The sequence below is a fragment of the Mixophyes fleayi genome, chromosome 3 (genome assembly GCF_038048845.1).
Source record: "Mixophyes fleayi isolate aMixFle1 chromosome 3, aMixFle1.hap1, whole genome shotgun sequence".
In the NCBI taxonomy this organism is placed as follows: Eukaryota; Metazoa; Chordata; class Amphibia; order Anura; family Limnodynastidae; genus Mixophyes; species Mixophyes fleayi.
The window spans coordinates 57,841,992-57,862,408 of record NC_134404.1 but is presented as its reverse complement, the minus strand read 5'-3'; the positions used below and the strand labels follow the sequence as shown (position 1 = coordinate 57,862,408).

The 20,417-nt window shown below is 44.0% G+C and overlaps 1 long non-coding RNA gene across 1 annotated transcript; it reads right to left on the bottom strand.

Annotated features, from left to right (window-relative positions):
- Positions 1–651: 651 nt before the first annotated feature.
- LOC142142644 (uncharacterized) lies at positions 652–9,321 on the bottom strand. The gene is made up of 3 exons (XR_012689258.1): positions 9,273–9,321; positions 7,969–8,030; positions 652–918 (listed from the first exon to the last, which is right to left on the bottom strand). It is a non-coding gene; the product is annotated as an uncharacterized LOC142142644 (long non-coding RNA).
- Positions 9,322–20,417: the final 11,096 nt, after the last annotated feature.

Sequence of the window (20,417 nt, the reverse complement as noted above, 5' to 3'; positions counted from 1 at the left end):
ATGTTTCTCTCATTAGAAATTGACCTTTATATAGAAGTTAGTTTTCTCATTTTTACCTCTATTTTCCTATGTGTCATGAAGCAGGACTTAGCAAAAATCTAAGAGCCAGCCTAAAAGTTTAGAAGCCAGGCAGATTATACAATCCTTTAAATGGTAACTGCTAACAAATAGTAGATTATACACATAGCCTTTACTCTCTGAACAGCTCATCCCTCTCACAGATGTTATAATACATATCATATTCCTGATCTCACTCCACTGTCTCCCCCCTCAAGTATATTGTCTATGCTCGCTCCTCAAACTCATTCACCCCCTCCTCAATCCCCGCTCCTTCCCATTGTCCAACTCATATTCTCAGAATTCTACTATCAACATGTTCCCTTCACCACTATTACTATCCTGTCAACCTCATTATCATCCACATCATCCTGCCCCCATCATCTCCCCTTCAAACACCACTGGCACGGCCAGTTCTTCCAAACCCATTCTCTCTTTCCCATGTTCTCTCACCTCCAGAGTTCTCTATCTACTCCTTCCACCCCGGTTCTATCTCCCCACCACAATTCACTGTACCCCGTAGTTCTCTCTTCTCTCTCTCTAATCCCCCCCCATGTGGTTCTGTCTGCCCTCCTGAAGTTTTCTTACCTTAGTCTTTAGGCAGCAGTTCCCCTCCTCTGTACAGCAGTGTTTTGGCATCATTGGTGGGTAAGGAGTAGATTTCTCAGACATTCTACAAAGTTAAAGTGGTGGTGTTGCCCATAACAAGAATTACAGGGTTCCTGTGACAATTTGCCCCAAAGTTGTAGTTACATTCTTTGGATCTGCTGTCTCAAAGGTAAATGTTTGTTCCATAATTCTCAGTTCCCAATTCTTTCTTCACTCTTTCAGAGATAGAGGAACTGGGGTCCGTGAGCCATGCTGGAAGAGCAGGAACATTTTTATGGTTTAGTTTCAGGAAAAAAGTTGTGAAATATACTCTCAGATTGATGGCTTTAGATTACTTGGTAGGATGGTAAATTGTCTTCTTTTAGGGTTCCACGCGTTAGATCGAGGAGTAACTGACCACCATAAGAGATAACCAAAACCAGTTTATTTCTGGTAGTGATTACTCATCTCTAGGTTGATTCCCTCTGTGTAAGAATAGTTGTGTTTCACACACTGTGTAGGAGGGAACCTTATGGTTAGGCCGTAGTTTGCAGGCAAATAAGCATTTGAATACTGTGAATAGTGAACATTTCCACAAAAAAATTCATGTAGATAATACATTTTTTATTTAGTTATTGAGTTAAAAACAAATTATAGCTTATGTTAGTTATATTATAAACATATGTAACCCCCTGTCACTGTGTGTAGTGTGGGATGCAATGGTTACACAGTGCACCTCTTCTCGAGCCTTGGCTAGCTGGTGGGCATGGGTGTAAATCACCAGGGGGTCCACATGCAGGTGATTCTTTGTAAGGTGATGTCACTTTGTGGTGCAGTGCAATAAAAGTCACAATAATTTGGGCCTCAGACCATCTCTATGACAAACTGAACTCTTTATTTACACTCCTCTTCCTCCAGCACAATAAACATAATGGTTTCAGCAATGCAGAAATATATATATATATATATATATATATATATATTGTAACAAAGGGAGGCATTTAGCTGGCAATATGCAGAGAAAGCATGGAAGTAGAGTAAAACATTTGTGCAGTAATGCACCTAGATTGATAACTTATGTGTAACAAACAATAGTTTAAGTTTGGTTAACTTACATGATAGAGAAATCCTTCCTCTCAGCAAACAGACAGGGTGTGTCTGTTAGTGCAAACAGAGCCAGTGATGGGGCATTTCCTTTTAAAGAGAAGGTGGGTGTGCCACCTGTCCATCAAGCTAAGCCTGGGGGAGGAGTATCAGGTATAAAAGCTTGTTTGTATCATTTGTGCACTGAGACCAATGCTGGAAAAGCTGGCTGGTCTGGAGAGAGCTGAGCTATGGCTAGCTAGCTATTAGGGTCTCCAAGAATTGCTGTGAAATCTGTACAGTGTCAAAACATTTACCATCCTGACAATAAAAATACATAAAGAGGAAGAAGTTGTTCGCGTGTGCTTCAACAGTAGCGGGCTCTTGCCACAATATATATATATATATATATATATATATATATATATATATATATATATATACAGCTCATTCCTCTCTCCAGCTCAGTTCTTATTGAGCAATATGGATATGGTTGCAAGTATCTCTCCTTACTCCTGCACATATCTTATACTGCTGCTGTTATCACAGTACATACCAGGTTCTCCTGGTCACAGTAATTCCACAGCTACTCACATGTCAGCATGTGTCTGTTTCCAGCATACACAGGCAGGATTCACAGGGTAGTTTATCTGCAACACACCTGCAGCTCTAACCCTTTCTCTGTGTAGCTCCCAGCTTTGCAAGCAGGGGTAGAATCCCTTGGGCAGCAACACTCTTCTCTAGTGTTCTCTCTGCTCTTCTCTGGGTTTCCCACAACTCTTTGCCTCAACTTTCTCTCCAGGAGACTCTGCTCTTTATCCCTTAGTGCAGTGGATACCAAACTTTTTAAGTTCAAGGCACCCTTAGGGTCTCCATAATTTTGTCAAGGCACCCCTAAGCCAAAATTATTACAAAGTGGTCCCCCACCTTGCTTACCACTGGTCCTTACCAAGGCACCTAGGCGCACAGTTTGGGAACCACTGCCTTAGTGTAGGCATGCTGACACTTGCAGCAATCCCCCCTTCTCTCCAGGGGTCTCTGCTCTGGGGACTCTTGCCTTATTCAGGGCACATATTAATCATATTTCCCTACTTTGGGCAAGTTCTTTCCGGGAGAGGTGCGTGACTGTCCAAACGCGTCATTTTTGCCCTGCCCCCGCGGCGGAAATGACGTTTTGTCGCGGGGGCAGGGCCAAAATGATGCTATTCACCGCAAATTTTGGGTCGGCAGTAGCGGGATGCGGGAGATTTGCCTGCTCTCTGTCAGGCGCCGCTCGGTGGCCGCCCGCCCGTCCACACAGAACGTCTGGTTGCCTAGCAACCAGACGCATCACTTCCCCTTCCGCCCGGCCGGCCAGCTCAGAACCAGAAGCGTCCCCGTTGCTAGGCAACGGGACGCTGTTTGAAGAGAGCGCTACGGCGCTACAGTATGACTAGCGCTACGGCGCTACTGCTATGACAGCACTACCAGTGCTGAGGGCATTGGCTAGCAGCACTATTTAAGGCCCTCTGACCTCACCTCCTGTGCCAGAGTTTCAGGTCCTTTCCTGTCCTCCAGCGTTCCAGTGTTCCTGAGTCTATCTGTTCCTGACCCTTGCTTTCCTCCAGTTTATTGCCGTTTGCCTGTGACCATTGTGACCCGGATTGCCTTGACTACCCCTTTGGATCTCCCGTTTGTACCTCGCTGTCAGAACGTTATTGACCCGGCTTTATTCACACCCCGCTCGGATTCTCCTTGTGTACCTACATTGCCCGCACCGTTGCCGAACCTGCCTGTCTGACAATTCTCCCGTACTTCGCTATCTGACTCGTGGAAGGACCGCGACCTGCGTGTTTCCTGCAGCTAAGCCCATACCTCCTTGCGGGGGTCCCTGGTGAACACCAGGGGCACGTTAGACTCCGCGCCTTCTTCCAAATAGTGGCAACGATTGCAGGTACGCTATACTAGTCGTGACACTCTCCCAGGAGTCCGTGAGACCAACCCAAATTTCGGGAGTCTCCCGGACATACTGGGAAAGTTGGCAAGTATGACATTAATTGCCCTTGTGCAGCAACTATGCTCGTGTTCAAAGGCAGTGCCGGGGGAGCCTGGGAGCGTCCTCTCCTCTGTCCCAGGTCTCCAGCTATATCACACCACCTCTCTTGCCTCACTTTCAACTCTGTATCTCTTACCTTCTCCTCCTTCTCTTTTCCCCCCTTTTTACAGCCCCTTCTTCTTCTCAGTCACTAGCAGACTGGGCTAGGTTGTCACCATAGCAATCAGTCTGAATGACTGCTCTTTCCACAAACATCTAATTCACCCCCAGGTAACCCCAGCATGTGGTACTTCTTTCTCTTACTCCTCTACAATCCCCCCTTGCTGACAGCAACTCCTTCTTCTCACTCTAGCAGGCTGGGGTGTGTTGTCAGCACAGCAACCAGCCTAAGTCAATGGGGTGCGTGGTTCCTTGAAATGCCACTAGGGGGTGTAACACATAAATAAGACTAAACATTTGCTTATATTAAAGCACATTTTAGCACTGTGTAGTGTTGTGTCTTAGATTTGTGTGCCCCCAGCAGCTTACCATCAACAATGGCACTGAATATCTTCAATACATCACCGCCAAAGACTTACATTTTTCTAGTTTTACTAGGTGGAGGACATTGTGTTTATGTAGTTTCCAGAGTCGGTCAGTGTCACTGCACTGCATCACACCCAGAGCTATAAGCCCATGTGACAGTCTGACAGATGTACTGCCTTACATTTCTGTACACTGCTAGCGAGGCCACCATCAGGGGGGTAGAGGGGATATAGTTGTAAGGGGCCTGGACTGACTTGGAGACCCCCCAATTATTGATATCAATGTATATGCTGTACAGATGGGATATGTTACCTGCCCCCACCCCCCCCCTTTTAGCCCAGGGCCCTGTATAATTCCTGGAGGCTGCCCCCCCCCTCCAGAACCAGCCACCTGACATCATGTTGTTGTTGGGTGTTGTGTTAACCTATTAGGATTGCATGGACAATGTTGTTGACCACTGTACAATTTTTCACAAGGGGGCTAAGGATGTTGTCACATTCAATGGGGCACGGTAATCCAGTATTCCAGGAGCAGAACAGGAGGACCCTGCAAGCACCACTGGTGTATGTATGTAAACTGAGTGTATGTTACTATACTGAATGGGACTAGTGTAAGACTGAACTTGTATGAAGGACTCTAAGCTGACTTACAAGGCTCCTGAATATTAGTCCTAAGTGAACAATTGAATTAGTCATAATCACCCAAATCATTCACACATCAGCACAAAGAGGTGTAGAGCTACTTTGTCCCTTTGCTTTAAAATTATTTTGAGGATGGGTGCCTTCATAACAAAGCTTCCGCCCACACTAAATGTCAGCCCAAGCGGGTCTTGGAGCACAGTTCCACATACCCTGTCAACTTACTTAATACAGTCGTGGATCGTATGATCAGTTCCTCCCTCCCTTCCCTTATGTGTGTCCACCTCCTCCTAGCTCCTTCACTGACATGGGACGTGTACCACCTGACAGGAGCACCATCCTATGTGTGCAGGCTTCAAGAGAGGCAGACAGAAGAGTCTGCCTCTACAACACAGTGCATCTTGGAGGGAGGTGGATTCATTTAGGTTAGGGGGTTAATTTAATAGTGTGGTGACAGTGGAGGCTTATTTAATGGTGGGAGCTATTAATTTATTTGTGGGGTGATGGTGGGGTATTGAATTTAATAGTGGGACCTATTCATTTAAGGTGGGTTAATGGGACCTTTCGTTTAATGCTGGAGTGATTTGGGGCTATTAATTGAATTTGAGGCTGAGTTTGGGGAGAAGGAGGGTTATTTATTAATTGGGAATATGAATTAAATAATGTCGGGAATGGTTGTGGGAAAAAGTTATATTTATTAAATGTAAATGCTATTAAATTATTGCTGGGGAGGGAAATGTGTTTATTCATTAAATTGGGTATACTATTCATTTAATGTTCGTGCTGGTTGTTAAACGTTAATAAATGTGGGTGCTACTGATTGAACGTTGAGACTTTCTATATTTCATTTTTCTTTTTTCCAAATAGGGACCCAATATTCCAGGATCAGACAAGCAGGAACTGAGCATAAGAAACCAGCAGCCGCAGGTAGTGAAAGCTGCAAGAACAGGTAGGTTCATTTGTATTAGCTCCTTCATCTTGTCAATGTCACCTATATTTAATTTCTTTGACATCCATTCAGTCTCACATCAGTGCACCCACCATAATAATCACACTTCTTAGCCGTCCCTCTCAGGACCCACTTTTAATAGCCTGTAGTTAACAAATAAGCACTTATTATAGATGTGTGACATGTCCTCTTTAAGCTAACGAAGGCATGTATGCTTCATATTGCTCAGTGAACAAGCTGCTTGACCAGAAACTTACAAATTGTTGCACCTTTTACAAGCTTTAGTTTGAAACTAAAGGAGTGTTTCAAAACAATGTTTACTAGAAAAACACAGCATTCTGCTGGGTATTGTCAAAATGTAACCAATTGGAACAACGTTGTCCCTTAAAGTGCTGCATGTTTAACAAAGGAACTAATACTCAGTGGCACAGGTAGAACATACCTGGCACCAAGGACAATTTTAAAAAGACGCCCCTATACACATGAATGGATCCCTCAATAACCAACATTGCTATACACCAATTACATTGTTATCCATCTAGTACAAATGTCTGATCCATATACACCAGTGATGGGCAACCTGATATACTAGGGCCACACATTACCCTTAATCTCAGTAATAAATTAAATAATAAACCTAATCACAGAAAGAGCCACTTATCTATAATAACACAACAGCAGACATTTAAACAAGTGTTATAAGCTATAACAAACAAATCTGACACTAAAACAGGAAGGAGCCGGGGGCACAGGTGAAGGCTCGGAGGGCCACCTGGGGCCCATCACTGTTATACATATTTCTTTTACCCTGTTCAGCTATAAAATCTGTCCAAATCAATATATAATCTCACTGGGAGGGCAAATTAATGCACATATTTTTCTTTGGGTCTGGAAACACTATCCTGCTGGGCCATGTATCAGTTGTATAGGCTGCTATAGCTGTAACTACACCCTTGAACTTTACAGTATAAGTTCTAGCGTATAGAACAAAAGAAGTGGCACTAGGAGGATAACCATAGAGCAGAGATAATAAGAGAAGTGGTACTGTGCATCTGTCTGTACATACAAAATAAGAACAGACAGTGAAAGTTGCAGTCAGTATACCGAACCAGAAGCTTGGTATTATGTAGTCGTCCATACAAATGCATAATAAGAACAAAGCACTAGATTCAGAATAAGTGGCACAGTACAAGTATGCACAGATACAGACTAAAAACAGATATTGAGAAGGATGGTATGTTTCATCCACTAGCAATCATGGAAGTCCTCAGTCAGACTCTTCTTTCCTCCTGCTATGTGGACACCACGTGGCCTCTGTGGTTCAGGGTATTGGGCAAATGGGTTTTGGGTAGAATGTGCATCCCAAACAGCAGTGTTTTACTTCTCTCCAGAAAATCCACATTTTCTCTGATGATTGTTAGAGTTTCTGTGTATACCCTTACTGTACATTAATGCATGCATCCTCCTAGCCTTATCATTGGACCAGTGTCAGCTTCAAATATGAAAAATTGTAATTGTTTAAAAATAAATGCTGGTCTTTATTGTTAACACAGCAATATAATAGTTGACTGGCTTCACAGAGGAACTAATAAATAATGCGGATGACAAGAGAATCATGTTGGCAGGGTGACAACTGTATCGTGCCAAGTACAAAAACGTAAGATCCTGAGCTAAAAACACTGATAACACAGAGACACAGGAAGATTCCTATTAATTTAAATGTCTGTTGTCAAACTTAGAATACTTATTTCTATTTATTAGTTTGGGGAGAATATCCTGTACAGGCAGGGCCGCCAAGAGGAATTTGGGACCCCGGTACAGCAACTTTCTGGGCCCCCCTCCACATATAGCAAGAGAAGGGATGTGCGCCACACAGTGATGGGGGCGTGGCCAACATGGGCTGTGGGTGCGCCTCTTTAGAAATTACATTATGGAGGGAATATAATTAGCTGCAAAGTGTCTCCGGAATGTCTGTGAGGTACTTCACGGCGGAGATTTTTTACAGAAATTTCTACCGTAATTGCCATCAATGTGTGCGGTGCGATGTTTGTGTACCCCCCATTATGTATTCAAATGGTGTTGCTCTCACCTACCTGTTATTGCAGCTTTCACAACCTGATACTGGATTCTTGTATAGATCCTAGAAAGTTGGGACCTGTTTGGAAAATATGTAATTTTAAAACAAGTAAAATATGTGTGATAAAAATAATCAAATAAATATATATGTTTGAAAGTGCTCACATAATGAAACACAATTGTAAGTGTATAAGAGAAATGGCTGCCGCTAGTGGCTCTGCAACCCCATACAAAGATAAATACACAATAAATATTAAGATGCACTCAAAAACCCTTAAACATATACTCAATAATGATGAGAGAAAATTACTTAACTCCAAACTAATTTATTCATAAAGTAACAATATGGGGAATATTAAATTTCCGGCAATGTGGCATGTGAACATTGTGCTGCGCAAACTGCCAGCCATACCAGTAAAAATCCCCCCTAAAAACATCATAAGCCCCACCAGACACATAATAAGCCCCCCCAGCCAGGGCCACCTTAACAATATTATGGGTCCCCGGGCAAAGCAGTGCACCGGGGCCCATATATATATATATATATATATACATACATATACATATATAGTGTGTGTGTAAAAAATAAAAAGTGTTCTTACATATATATATATATATATATATATATATGTAAATATAGAAGTGATTTTATATATATATATATATATATATAATATTACTTTTTTTAATATATATATATATATATATATATATATATATATATATATATATATATATATATAGGAGCCCCTTTAACTAACCTTAAGTTCGATCCCCTTATCTTCTTTTGTTTCTCGCTGAGTCTCTCGGTTCTGCGGTCCTCCGTGCTGTGCTTGCAGTGAATGTCGGGCGTGACATCATGCCCGACATTCACTGCAAGCACAGCACGGAAGAGGGGACCAGGGAGGGAGCTGGATCGCCACCTGACCATCTGATCTGAACAGTCAGGGGACCGCAAAAGGTAAGGTTTTTTTCCTGTCTTGGTCCCCCTTTCCCGCTGGGCCCCCGGGCACCTGCCCATCGTGCCCAGTTGGAAAGGTGGCCCTGCCGCCAGCACAGCTAACCCCCAGACACATTATAATCTCACCAAACACATCATAAACCCCCAGACACATCATAAGCACTCTCAGCCTAGCATTACCCCACTAGACACATCATAACCCCCCAGACACATTATAATCCCCCACACACGTAATAAGCCCCCTCAGACACATCATAATCCCCCCAGCCTAGCATAACCCCCCTAGACACATCACAACTCCCCCAGACACATCATAAGCCCCCCAGACACATCATAAGCCTCCCAGCCCAGCATACACACCTAAGCTGAGCTGGTGCAGAGCTGGAACTCCTCCTCCTTCCTGTCCAGGCTGCTGCGACAGTGTGTGATGTCACTGTCCGGGGACTGACATCTGCTGATAGCTGTCAGCTCGCTCCCTCCCCCTTTACACCCCCCCACCAAAAAAGACAAATCAAGGGTGTGCATGTGAGAGCCACCAGATGGTGGAAAAATAGGAGAAGGTTTAGAATATAATCATGATGGAGTTTGTGACTAGACTGACTATTCCATGAGACTGAAATAATGGTGTTCTTGTTACCTATTGAGGGGTGTGGTATCAGGGAAAGAAGCAGCCTCAGTGCTCATCTGATAATCTGGTAGTTTTGGGTGGAGTCAAAAGGGTTCAATTAAAAACCAATAGCTTATTTAGCTGCAATGCATCATTTGTTAGATCTGTTTGGGTCCCTGAGGGACAATGACAACTATTAGGCGTGCTTCAAACAGACCAAGCAGGAGTAGAGTGCAGCGTGGGACCATTGGATCCATCATGAACAGAGTGTAGCAGGTAAGCATTAGATATTTATTGTACCTGTTTGTACTCCACCCAAAACGTAATTTTTAGTTTTGGTGGAAATATCTGTCAACACACCTCCCCACTGACAATTTTTCAAATGTGATAGAATACATACTAGTCAGTGAAAACAAAACACAACCAGGTATTTGCAGCCCCTCCTATAAGCTACTTGTTTGTCTTGATGAAGAGAGACAAAAAAATACACTATATGGACAAAAGTATTTGGACGCTTGACCATTGAACCAACAGGGACTGTAATGAAACCAAAAACAAATAACAGTCCTTCAAACAGGCGCTAAACATAACAAGCCGCTTGTAGCTACCTCATAGATGACACACCTACTAACCCCAAAGATAAGCACACATATAACAAAAAGAAGAACTGACAAGCGCTAATAGGGTTCTTAGAGGAAATCATACACAGGTGCAAAAGTATTAAAAAGCTTCAGGACTCTTCCCGTCATGACTTCTTGTAGTTCACTTACTAGAAGATGGTAGATATATACAATGGTAGATGTATACGAGTTCCCTCTGCAGAGATACCTCTATATCCAAAACATCGACTTTCCTTTACTGGTGACTTCTCATGTAGAGATCTTTCATACCACTAACACCGTGCTTCAGACACTGTCGTCTTGCCTCCGACTAAAACATGGAATGGGCTTTCCTATACAAATCACCACCGCCGCTTCTATGAGTCTCCTCTCAAGGATAAATCAGATGAGGCATCCAGAGGTCACGTGGAAGGAAGAAAGAAAAAAATCCACATAGCGTAATTCTGTGGAATAAAATCACTGAATATTTTATTCGCACACTTGTATGTTGAAACAATCAGTATAGATTCCAAGATAACACTATTCAACTTTACATAATAAACTTGTACCAGATGTATAAATGATATTGCACCTTCCCATATAAATAATGCTCACACCAAGGATAGAGCAGGAACCGACACAAGAGATCAGAATGTTACACTGTTAGACTGAACATTCTGAACTCTTGTGTCGTTTACTGCTCTATCCTGTTTGGACGAATTAGCGCTAGTCAGGGACTGTAATGACATTGTAGTCAAATACATATACTTCAATATGGAGTTGTATCCCTTTTGCAGCGATAACAGCTTCCACTTTTCTTGAAAGGCTTTTCACAAGATGTTGGAGTGTTTCTGTGGGTATTTGTGTCCATTCATTCTGTAGAGCATTTATGGGGTCAGGCACTGATGTTGGACGAGAAGGCCTGGCTCGCAATCTCTGTTCCAGTTCATCCCAAAGGTGTTCAATGGTGTTGAGGTCAGGGCTCTGCGTGGGTCAGCCAAGTTCTTCCACACCAAACTCATCAAGCAATGTCTTTGTAGTCCTTTATTTGTGCGCTGGAGCACAGTCATGTTGGAATATAAAAGGTCCTTCCCCAAACTGTTGCCACAAAGTTGGAAGCATAGCATTTCCCAAAATGACTTGGTATGCTGAAGTATGCCCTTCACTGGAGATAAGGGGCCTAGCCCAAGCCCTGAAAAACAGCCCCATACCATTATCCCTCCGCCACCAAAATTCACAGTTGGCATAATGCAGTAAGACAGGTAACGTTCTCCTGGCATCCACCAAACCCAGACTCGCCCATCTGACTGCCAGAGAAGCGTGATTCGTCACTCCACAGAACACATTTCCACTGCTCCACAGTCCAGTGTCGGTGGGCTGTACACCACTCCATCCGACGCTTGGCAGAGCCGGATTTAGACCTTATAGGGCCCTAGGCAAGATACTGGTTTGGGGCCCCCCTCCGGGAAACAATCCATAGCACTACTTTTTTTTGTTTTGTTTTTAAAGCATGGATTATATTAACTTTTAATACCTACTAGAAAAAGAGTGCAAACAATGTTGTACATAGCTTTAATCTTTAATAATTATTACTTTTCATTACTCACGTTTGCTGATGAAAGGAAAGGTTATTTCACTCCCTGACGGTTGCTATTATTGGTCCAACTCTGCGCAGTCTACCTCGATCCTCCGTATGATGTCACTTCATTCCCTGCACGCCCAGTCCAAGCACACTGGGCCTGCGCACACTCTCACAGCTCCCTCCTACAAAAAATGTATTTTGGCAAATAAGTTGGAGAAGTATAGCAGAGAAAAAAATGTCCCCACCTTTATCACTTTTGTTCCTCCTTCACACTGTTTTCTCTTTAGTACACTGTACTCCCTTCATCATCACACTCTGCCCTCCATCGTGCTTTTGCCCTTTAATCATCACACTGTGCACCCTTCACCATCACACTGTGCCCTCCATATTTTTGCTCCCCTTGTTTATTTCCCCTCACAGTGCCCTCCATGTTTTTGTTCCACATGTCTCCTGTTTCCCCTCACCCTCTGTGCCCTTCATGCTTGTTCCACCGTTTTCTTGCCCCTCTGTGCCCTTCATGCTTATTCCACCTTTCTCTTGCCCCTCTGTGCCCTTCATGCTTATTCCACATTTCTCTTGCCCCTCTGTGCCCTTCATGCTTGTTCCACCTTTTTCTTGCCCCTTTGTGCCCTTAATTCTTGTTCCACCTTTCTCTTGCCCATCTGTGCCATCCTTGCTTGTTCCACCTTTCTCTTGCCTCTTTGTGCCCTTAATGCTTATTCCACATTTCTCTATCTATCCTACCTGTTGTCTTATCCAACCAGCACTAATGTGAAGATGATGTGGGCTAGAGAGCTGAGCTTTCCCGCAGTCACCATCTGTAGAGCCTTGCAACAGAATTGGGTGGCTTATTACCCTTCAAAGTTTGGGATTGACCCTTAAGTCCTACTTAATGAACAAGACCTTCCTGTTTTATGCAATCAGACAGTGAACCACTTGGACAGCATGCTGGTTCAATGCAACTTCCGTGGGAAAAAATATGTGCCTCCGTAAGTTAACTTACCTTTCATTTGCCTTTTTTTCTTTTCTGTTCTGTTCTCTTCTGTTCTTCTTGTCTTATTTTCTTTTTTCCTGTATGGCGCGCTGACGCTGTTCCTCCTCTCTGCTCCAGCAATGCTCCTGCTCCTCGCCGAATCTTCACTGAAAATGACGTCACGCCCGACATTCAGTGGGAGAGAGGAGAAGAGACTGCCGGGAGCTGGCGCACGGTCAGCTGACTTTTTTTTCTTTTCTTTTTTTACTTAAATAAATGTTTGGCCGCAGTTCTTGTTTGTTATGCCGGCTGGACAGAGGGGAATGGCAGGCGGAGGGGAGCGCCCCTCTGTCTTTCCTGCCCTGCTCACCGTCGGCTCTGGGAGGGCCCTCTGGGGACCGCCAGGCCCTAGGCAGGGAAATCCAGCCCTGACGCTTGGCACTGGTGTTGGTGATGTGAAGCTTGCATGAAGCTGCTCGGCCATGGAAACCCATTCAATTAAGCTCCTGCCACACATTTTTTGTGCTTACATTAATGCCAGTGGAAGTTTGGAACTCTTCAGTTATGTAATCAGCAGAGCGTTGGCAACTTTTGCGCACCATGCGTCTTAGCAATTGTTGACCCTGCTCTGTGATTTTACATGATCTTCCGCTTCGTGGCTGAGTTGCTGTTGTTCCTAAACGCTTCCACTTTCTAATAATACTAATAATATCACTTATAGTTGCCTGTGGAATATTCAGCAGGGATGAAATTTCTCGAACCGTCTTATTGCAAAGGTGGCATCTTATCACAGTACCACACTTGAATTCACTGAGCTCTTCAGAATGACCCATTTTGTATCACAAACGTTTGCAAATGGAGATTGCATGGCTAAGTGCTTGATTTTATACACCTCTGGCAACGGGTCTGATTGAACCATCCCAATTCAATATTTAACAGGTGTGGCCAAATACCTTTGTCCATATAGTATTTCTTGGAAAGTGAATGCATAAAAAAATGAGGTGACAGACATGGCAATTTATTTGACTGTATGTAAAATAATATTTTTTTGCGAAAAGTTACAATATTTGCAGCTAAAACCTAATAAATGTTCATGTTTAAAATAAAATTATAACTGAAACATTGAAAACATAAGCATTATTTAAATCTGTTTGGTTTCTGTATGAAGAATGTAAATGAAATACTCCTCCACAGTAATTTGTTTGTGGTCAGGGGTTAGGGACGGGAGCTGATAGGGAAATAAGAAGAGGATGTCTACAGTCATTTGGAAATTTCTGTTTCCTAAATTAGCACAATGATCCCCAAGCAACAGAGGCAGGAACTATACCCAACACATGTACAGCTAATTTCCAATTGAGATGTTGGGTGTAGCTTCAGAACTCTTAAGCTATTATTATATGTAAAACACCAGAGTCTATTAGCCCTATAACAAGGGAATACACATGCAGGAGTTATCTCAATATCTTCTGAGTAATGAGAAAACAGTGCTTAAAAGCTGGTATGGTTATTGAAGGCAAATTGTTGTGCAGTTTATGGCATTAGCAGGCAAACAGGGGGATTCCAATTTTCCACAACTTGTTTCTACTTTTCTCTCAGGTGACAATGGTTTTCCGCCACATCTTCTTCTGCCAACCCCCACGACCTGTGTTCCTCTCCCCTTTTGTTCTTGTTGCCAGGTGCTATTATGCTGCTTAGCAACCTATTTGGATGTTTATGACATGTCTCCACATTAAACACTTACACATATGAGGCAAATGCTGGAAGATTGGGATTGGGAGGAACAGGATAAGAAAGTTGATGAAGTCACATCATCATACTGTGTTCAAATAACTCACTATCATATCACAATTTAAGCAGACACTATTATTGAGCATATACACCGTTCAGCCTCAACATTAAAACCGCCTGCCTAACTTTGTGTAGGTTTATCTCGTGCCGCCAAAACAGTTCTGACACATGGACTCCACAAGACCTCTGAAGGTGTCCTGTGGTATCTGGCACCAAGACGTTAGCAGCAGATCCTTTAAGTCCTGTAAGTGTTGAGGTGGGACCTCCATTGCTCGGACTGAGATCTGGGGAATTTGGAAGCTAAATTAACATCTTGAACTATTTGTCATTTTCCTCAAACCATACCTGAACATTTTTTACAGTGTGGCAGGGTGCATTTTCCTGCTGAAAGAGGCCACTGCCATCAGGGATTTCCGTTTCCATGAACAGGTGTGCTTGGTCTGCAACAATGTTTAGGTAGACGGTACATGTCAAAATAACATCCACATGAATGGCAGGACCCAAGGTTTTCCAGCAGAACATTGCCAAGAGCATCACACTGCCGCCGCCAGCTTGCCTTCTTCCCATAATGCATCCTGGTACCATCTCTTCCCCAGGTAATCAATGCACACCCACCTGGCTGCCTACATGATGTAAAAAAAATGATATTCATCAGAACAGGCCACCTTCTTCCATTGCTCCATGGACCAGTTCTGGCACTCACAAAACCATTGTCTGCGTTTTCGGAGTGGACAGGGATCAGCATGGGCACTCTGACCGGTCTGCAGTTATGCAGCAAGCGTTGATGCACTGTGTGCTCTGACACCTTTCTATCATAGCCAACATTAACCTTTTCAGCAATTTGTGTTACAGTAGCTCATCTGTGGGATTGAACCAGACGGGCTAGCCTTCGCTCCTCACATGCATCAATGAGCCTTGGGTGCCCATGACCCTGTTGCTGGATCACTGGTTGTCTGTACTTGGACCACTGTTGGTAGGTACTAACCACTGCATACTGGGTACACCCCACAAGACCTGTTGTTTTGGAGATGCTCTGACCCAGTCGTCTGGCCATCACAATTTGGCCCTTGCCAAAGATGCTCAGATCCTTACGCTTGCCAAATTTTCCTGCTTCCAAAACATCAACTTCAAGAACAGACTGTTCACTTGCTGCCTAATATATCCCACCCCTTGACAGGTGATATAGTAATGAGATGATCAATGTTATTCCCTTCACTTGTCAGTGGTTTTAATGTTGTGGCTGATCGGTGTATGTCTCAGTCCTCATGGACCAAGGATTAAATAGGAAATATATCTTTAGATTGTAAGCTCTCACAAGCAGGGCCCCCCTACTCTTGTATCCTGCCCCCTCCTTCTCCCTCTTGTTCCCGTGCTCTCACGTCCCATGCTTAATATTTTGCTTACATCCCACTAACTGTATTTTGCTTTTATCCTTTAATCTTCTTTTCTGTTTATCCAATTTTTGTGCTGCTATGTCTCTATAATGTCCTCCATCATGTCTGCCCTTAACTATGTAACCTCTGCTCTGTTACCCATGTAATGATCGTGTCATAGCATGCTACTTATTTGTGTACCCGTGTTATTCTACATCACTGCACAATTTTGTGGAGCACTGTAAATACATGGTAATAATAATAATAATCACTTCATAGGGAGGACAGAATGTGTGGGTTGCACCATCATTCAGACAGAGGCTGAACGAAGGTTAGATATGCAAAAATAATAGCTTGGGGATAGATGATACTACTGCTGCTGTTGGTTTACGTAATGGTCATGATGCGGATATCAGATATTCCTTTTTCTCATGCAGCTATAAATAATATAATTAATAATAATAATAATAATAATAATAATAATGATCATAATAATAATAATAATGATAATAGCTATTTATGTTTGTTTATTCATACTTAAATAGGGTTGGAGGACTAGTGTCACTAACCTCCAGAACAATCATCATTATCATCATCATCATCATTTATTTATATAGCGCCACTGATTCCGCAGCGCTGTACAGAGAACTCATTCACATCAGTCCCTGCCCCATTGGAGCTTACAGTCTAAATTCCCTAATATACACACACACACAGAAAGACAGACAGACAGAGAGAGATATTAGGGTCAATTTTGATAGCAGCCAATTAACCTACCAGTATGTTTTTGGAGGGTGGGAGGAAAACGGAGCACCCGGAGGAAACCCACGCAAACATGGGGAGAACATACAAACTCCACACAGATAAGACCCTGGTTGGGAATTGAACTCATGACCCCAGTTGTCACAAATCGGGATCTTAGCCGCACTTACCTCATCCGCCGCTGTCATATCACGGCTACCTGGGTCCCTTCTGGTCATCTGCAGCATTCCCGTTCTCCACACTTCTCTCCAGAGGATAGTTCTTGGCTCCAGTGTTCCTGACTGCATTACAAGTGCAGTAATCCTGTCTGCACTCCTAAGTGCAGTGTTCCTGACTGCATTACAAGTGCAGTGTTCCTGACTGCATTACAAGTGCAGTGTTCCTGACTGCATTACAAGTGCAGTGTTCCTGTCTACATTTCCAGACTGCTAATTCCCCTGCTATATTCTACAATCAGCACGAACATGAGCAAGAAGTTCATCCAGGCTGCTAAGTTCTGTTTCACTCCTGCTCCAGCTAGTCCCAAGGGTCCCGAATCGGATCAAGAAATTCAGACGACCGTGACAGTTTGTTCTGGCCTAATGGATCCGCTAGGGGAACATACCCCGAGGGAGGACTATGTCCAAATATTAGCTGAACGCATTGAGAGACAAGAAACTAACCAGGGGCAAATTTTGAGATTGCTGCATGATGTTTCTACACGTATGGATACCTTGCAGTTATTCCGCAGTCAACCATCCCATACTCCACCTGAGCCAGTAATACCTGCTTCACTACTTACTTCATCCAGACTCCATCTTCCCACGCCAGCTAAATACAATGGCGATCCGAAGAATTGCCGCGGGTTTCTCAACCAGTGTAGTATACACTTTGAATTACAACCCGGAAATTTCCCCACTGCACGTACCAAAACTGCTTATATTGTTTCGCTACTATCAGGGCAAGCTCTGGCATGGGCATCACCGCTCTGGGAAAAATCTGACCCAATTTTATTTGACATTGATAGCTTCCTGTCTACCTTCCGCAGAATATTCGACGAGCCTGGAAGAACAACGTCAGCCGCTTTAGATATTCTGCGCCTTCGGCAAGGGCAGCAGTCTGTGGGCCAATATGCCGTTCAATTTCAAACACTTTCCTCTGAACTATCTTGGAATAACGATGCTCTTGTTGCGGTTTTCTGGCAGGGCCTGTCTGACCACATTAAGGATGTATTAGCGTCTCGGGACTTACCTACAACGCTAGACCAATTGATTACCACCTGCAATCGGGTTGATCTTCGGTTCAGAGAAAGAGCTCTAGAAAAGAGGAAGCTGAAACACCCCAAGTTCCACCCTATTCAACGGGTCCGTGTACCGTCTCCTTTCCCTGAAGGACCCATGCAATTAGGCAAAGCACGTCTTTTACCCACCGAGCGAGAACGGCGAGTTAGAGAGAAACTTTGCTTATACTGTGCCAGTTCCGGACATCTGTTACATCATTGTCCTCGTAAGCCGGGTAAACACAACCTCCTAGCTGACGATGAGGAAGTGAGCCTAGGAGTGGCTCTTCGCTCCCCACAAGGCAAGGACTGTATTATCCCAGTCACTCTGAAACACGCTCAAGGCTCCCAATACATTTCAGCCCTGCTGGATTCTGGAGCAGCTGGGAATTTCATGTCTGCCAGATTAGCTGCTGAACTAGCCATTCCACTAGAGAAAATTCCAGTGACCATCTTTCTCTCTGCGGTTGACGGTAGCCGTATTCCAGGGGGTACCATTACGCATCAGACTTCTCCAGTGACGCTCCAAATAGGAGTTCTGCATTCCGAGTCTCTTACCTTTTTGGTCATCCCAGAAGCCACTAGCCCTGTGGTTCTCGGGTTTCCATGGCTTCAAACGCATAACCCCCATATTGACTGGTCGACTCCACAAATCCTGGCGTGGGCTCCAACTTGTTTCGGGTCCTGTTTACAACGTGTTCTTCCACATTGCTCCACCTCTGATAAGGAAATTTTGCCAGTTCCTTCTGCCTACCAAGAGTTCACAGACGTTTTCAGTAAGCAGGCCGCTGAAACTCTACCACCTCATCGGGATTGGGACTGTCCCATTGACCTTGTTCCGGGTAAAACCCCACTGCGTGGCAGAGTCTACCCTCTTTCTATCCCTGAGACAAAATCTATGTCTGAATATGTAAAAGAGAACTTGGAAAGGGGCTTTATTCGCCCATCCTCTTCACCGGCAGGAGCCGGGTTCTTTTTTGTAAAAAAAAAGATGGTGGATTACGTCCCTGCATCGATTACCGAGGTCTCAACGACATTACCATCAAGAACCGGTATCCTCTGCCCCTCATCACAGAGTTATTTGACAGAGTCAAAGGTGCGCAAATATTTACGAAGTTGGATCTCCGCGGGGCCTACAATTTGATCCGTTTTAGGCGTGGCGATGAATGGAAAACCGCCTTTAACACCAGGGATGGGCACTACGAATATCTTGTCATGCCATTCGGTCTGAGCAATGCCCCAGCGGTTTTTCAGAATTTCATAAACGAAATCTTTCGGGACTTACTGTACCATACTATTGTGGTATATTTGGACGATATCCTCGTTTTCTCCTCTGATATCCAGTCCCATCGCAGACATGTTAAAGAGGTCCTCAGCCGTCTCAGAAGGAATAAACTGTATTGCAAGCTTGAAAAATGCACCTTCGAAGTTGAATCCATTCCATTCTTGGGGTATATCATCTCGGGCACCGGTCTCCGTATGGACCCAGAGAAGGTGCAAGCTATTCTTAACTGGCCTCAACCATCTACACTAAAGGCAGTACAGCGATTTCTGGGATTTGCTAACTACTATCGAAAATTTATTCGTGGCTACTCTACTGTAGTAGCACCACTCACCGCCCTCACCAAAAAAGGAGCTAATCCTGCCAAGTGGTCTGAAGAAGCCCAATCTGCTTTTCAACTTCTGAAACAAGCATTTATTTCTGCTCCCATACTGAGGCAACCAGATTTAACCTGTCCATTCTACTTGGAAGTTGATGCCTCATCTGTCGGAGTAGGGGCAGTTCTCTCCCAAAAACCAGCTGATGAGCAATGGCATCCCTGCGGGTTCTTCTCCCGAAAATTTTTACCAGCTGAACGAAATTATGCCATAGGGGACAAAGAGCTGCTTGCCATCAAATTGGCGCTTGAAGAGTGGAGACATTTGCTTGAGGGAGCTCGTTATCCTGTCACAATATACACGGATCACAAGAATCTGCTCTACCTTAAAACTGCACAGTGCATGAATCCACGTCAGGCCCGATGGGCACTATTCTTTTCTCAATTTGATATCCATGTCACCTTCCGTCCCGGTTCCAAAAATCACAAGGCCGATGCTCTGTCACGTTCTATGGTAAAAGAAGAAGATTCCATCATTGTGGATCCACGGCCTATTATCAGCCCACTCAGCATCGCAGTCAGTAGACCCGACAATACACCTCCCCAGGGGAAAACTTTTGTTCCTGAGAATCTGCGTAAAAAATTGCTCCAATGGGCACATTGTTCCAGATTTGCCGGTCATGCTGGCATCCGCAAAACTCAATCTTTCATATTGAGAAGCTACTGGTGGCCTACGCTTCATCAGGATGTTCAGCAATTTGTTTTCGCATGTGGCAGCTGTGCCCAACATAAAAGTTCAAGACAATCTTCAGCTGGTCAACTTTTGCCTCTGCCTATTCCCACCAAACCCTGGACCCATATTTCTATGGACTTTGTTTCCGATTTGCCCAATTCTAATAATTTCAATACCATCTGGGTCATCGTTGACCGATTCTCTAAAATGGCGCATTTTGTTCCTCTCCGTG